Source organism: Pinus tabuliformis, chromosome 3_1 (assembly GCF_031772625.1).
Source record: "Pinus tabuliformis cultivar Carrire ecotype Pingquan chromosome 3_1, CPIR1, whole genome shotgun sequence".
Taxonomy (NCBI): Eukaryota; Viridiplantae; Streptophyta; class Pinopsida; order Pinales; family Pinaceae; genus Pinus; species Pinus tabuliformis.
Window position 1 is genome coordinate 597,910,775 of NC_142301.1, and position 4,159 is coordinate 597,914,933.

A 4,159-nucleotide genomic window follows, 5' to 3' on the forward strand; every position below is an offset into this window, starting at 1 on the left:
CCTTGCAATGTAGGCAACCTACCAAGTCATATGCCTTATATCTTAAAGGTCAATGGTTGCAGTTCCAGATTAACACCTTGGCGCAAAGGGGCACCATTCCATTTCAGAACTATCATCAATTCATGGCTTTGTGTGATAATAGCTCAGCAGAAGATAAAGCCAAGTTATCAGAATTCTATTTACACAACTTGGCCCTTCCAAACATGAATCTGTGCGACCCCAATGCTTCATTGGGGGATGCACAACTCATGGCCATGGCCTCTTGGTTAAACCATGAGGAAGAGAGGGTAGTAGAAATTCAGAATGTTATGGATAGGGAGCTATGGGAGCCACTCATGATCAGAGCAGAACCAGAAGATCCCTTTGCTTTAGTGTATGCCCATTAGCAACTTGCAAACAACCCCTAGGTTCACCCAGATTACATTGAAAGACAAGCTCAGGCCATTGCTCACTTTGAGGACGTGGAAAGACTGTTAGGTGATAACTGCATTCATGCTTGGACAAGGAGATGGAACACACTGTCCCACAGTCTGAAAATCAGAGAATACCACTCCCCAACAAGGATGAGGGAGGCCTTGGCAAGAGTACCACTCTATAAACAGTCAATGGAAAATCTGTAGGCCAACTAGATCAGCCTAAACTTTAGTCCTCCATTGCTTTTAGGACTGTTGGAGAGGTCAAAGAAGAAGAAGAGCACGGGCAATGGGAGGAAGTAGAGAGAAAAGCAGGGTTTCATGACCGAGAAGAGGACATCACCTCAGAAACATGGGATGTTAGAGAGGCAGTCAAGGCAATCAAAGATGATGAGCTGAATTAGTTGCTCAGAGGATGAGCAACCCATTCAACAAGGGGGTGATGATGAGCCCCAGAAATGGGTAACTTATTGGGCTCATTTTTCCTATTGTTCTCCATTAATCCACCATTCTTCATAGTTTATGCATGCTTTTGAGTATATTTATGTTAATTGAATGAATGAGAATAGTCACTTGACCATGAAGTCTAATACGTGCTTATTGCAAATTTTTTGACATCTTTTGGACCAAGGTCAAGAATTTATGAGCTAGTTGACAACCAAATATGAGGGAACAAGGCTGAGGATTTGTAGGAAGGGTGTCTCCTACACTAAATAGCCCCTTCGTCGAGTTCTGCACCATCATCTCGGAGTTCAACAACCCACCGAAGATGATCCCTAAGGGAAGCCAAGAAACTTTTGTGAAGTGGTTGATTACTTGCATTTTTGAGCAGCCAAGCCCCTTGAGTTAAGGAGGGTTGTTGGAGGTCCTCGTAGTGCATAAATTGGGAGGCTTCCAGCCTTCATAGGTTAGCTTTTGAACAGTTGTATTTTCGCACTTTAGTGATGCTCTGCCTTCCAGCCCGTTTTGGAGCTTTTGTTGTAAACATTTTTGTGACATGGTTATTTTTTGAGTAATGGAGATCAGTTTCATTTTGCATCAGCTCTGAGATTTTTCTTAGGAGGCTATAGCTCTTGGGGTTGGGCCCAAACCAAGTTCCAGTACCTCCTTTTGTGTACTTTTATATGTTTTTGCTACATTCCTAGAATAATTTCTGCTACTTAGATTAACATATTGCTTTGTTACTTAGGTCATTTTTGATGATTGAAATAGCTTTTCATGTTCAAGTTGATTTGATAGGTTGGTAACAGAAAAGATCTTCAAAAAAGGCCATCAAGCAACCCTTGATCTCACCTCTCCCTCCTTGGGACCATGAGCTGAGACCAAGGTGTCCTTGCTGCCACAAAAACGTTGTTCTTGCTTCTTCATGCAATTGCTAGAGTTAGATTCCCAGTTGCAAAAGTTGATACCAGTTGTGATTACATGCGTAGATATGTTCTTGTTTAGTTTTCATAGCTATCTTACATGATTTTCTACCAATAAAGTTCTACTCATCATGATTGCTGGGTTTCTAGGTCAAATTAGGTCAAGATAGCTAGATCTTTGGTTTGCATAGTCTTTGTTTGATTAGTTTTGAGAAATAGTGTGCAAATCACCTGTAATACATCCCTGCCTATCCTTCCTTCATCATAAAACCTACTCCAACCCCAACTTCCAGATTCCTCCTCTTCATTTACCACACTTCTCCAATTTGACCTAATTTCTACATTTTTGTGCAACATTGCTCCCTCCATCCTTGAACAAATCCAGCCATCTTCATCACTCCATAGCCTCATTTACTAGGTCCTAGACCTCTTCATAGCCTCATCCGACCCCCATTTCCACTTTCCCACCTGTTTTCCTCCTTCAACCCTCAAAAATCCTCTCTTGACTCTTCCTGTAGAACATCTTGTAGAACCCCTGCAGACTTCCTGTAGAAGATCACGTGGGCAGTTTCTCGATATCTGATCACTGTGAAACTCTATGGAAGGGTGCTAGGGACCCCTTAGGCCCTCTTCTCACCTTCCTAGCCACCTGAAAGTGCCTACCCCATCTCCTTTTGTCCATCAAACTCTGCACAATCAAAAACAGTTAAAGCACATGCATAATAATTATGCAAAATTACTCAAAAATACAAAAAGATGTTTTTTTTCAGATTTTACTTCAGAAGTAGCTTATACACATGCATTTTACCTTTCCAAGAGTCAATGGCATCCATTTCAGTAGCTTTCATCTCTTTTCTTGCACCAGTAGGGTTAGTCGGTAAAACTAGGGTTTGCTAGGGTTTGCATTTCCTTTCAGCTTTTAGTTTCTTTCTGCAAATAGATTAGCCTCCTTAGAGTTAGCTTTTGTCCATCATAGTTAAAAGCTTCTTCTGAGAGCTCATAGAAGTTGGCTTAAGCTCCTAGTGGACTTGTGCCAGCTGATCAAGTGATAGCCTGCGGCAAGAGCTAGTACTTGTGCATATAGCACTGTCGCTTCCAAGTTTGTTACAAACTACTGGGTTGATAAAAGTAAAGAAGGGAGTCCCAGGAGTTGCAGCATTATTGCTGCAATACTGGAGCCCACCAGTATGCTCAAAATAGATCTGTGCATTGGTCATGCAAGAGAATCTTTGCCAATTTTGGGTATGAGGAGAGGGTATACAAAGTACAGGGTGATCCTTACCTCAGAGATAATGCCATGTAGGCTGTTAGATATGGCCCCATCGGTGTCCAGATCCCCCCTGCCGCTCTGCCGCTGCAAATATCTAGACCCCCAGATTGGAGCTAATGTCCTCAGCGTTCTCCTTTGCATCTACCTTTCGGTGCTTGGTGTCTTGTTCGCAGGATGCAGGAATAGTCTATCGGAGATCGACAGGTTGCACATCCCTGTGGATGGTTCTATTGCGGCCAACAATGATATAGATCTCGCCATTCCAGAAGTTGGATCATGAGTTTTGGCCGTCAGGTGAGAGAGCTACGCTCTGAGCAAATTGTGTGTGTCCAGTCTGACGGTGCCCAAGGTTCCTTTGTTTCTTGGGCTCCTTGGTAAGATCACTGTGGATGGTCGTCCTGTTACTGGTCGTGGAGATCATGCCCAAGAGGTCAATCGAGTATACAATAGCCATCTCTGTAGCAAGGTTCCCTTTCTTTGTGCCACACAGAAACTGTGTTCCCGCCATGGCTCATGATTCCAAATGAATAATGAGGCTGATCCCACAGACTTTCCTCAAATTATATATATATGTAATATTTTTTTTGTGTGAGCTTGGTAGACCCTTTTTTTATTAATATTTTCTGAACATAAGTATCTCTTTAACAAAAATTGCAAGTGGCCTCAACCTGCCCGTAGGAAACCAGGTCTATTGGCCACCTGTCTGCATCGAATAAGGTCCAAAATTTAAAGAGATTTTTCATGACAATCCAGGCTACATTGGAAATTTTATCTACTATAAACTTTAGTTTAAAATAGTAAAAGTCATCTAACATATAAGAAAAATTCTATTTTGAAGACCTGATTCCCTCGTTTGATGAGTCCACCGAGGTTAGGGCTTTCGCACTAGACCCCGGGATTTCACTCCTCTTCATGTCCTGGATGCTCTGCTCGATTCTATTCACCGTGATATTGTTTCGGTATAATTGCATTTGGAAAACAACAATCTCTCTGTACAAATCCTTCATGGTAGGCTCCGCTGGATTGACCTCCTCCGATTCCTCTCGGGCTAGGATATTCTTCATCACCTAGTACTATTGAATTGTTTTCCTGAATAGTGTGTGACAACCTCT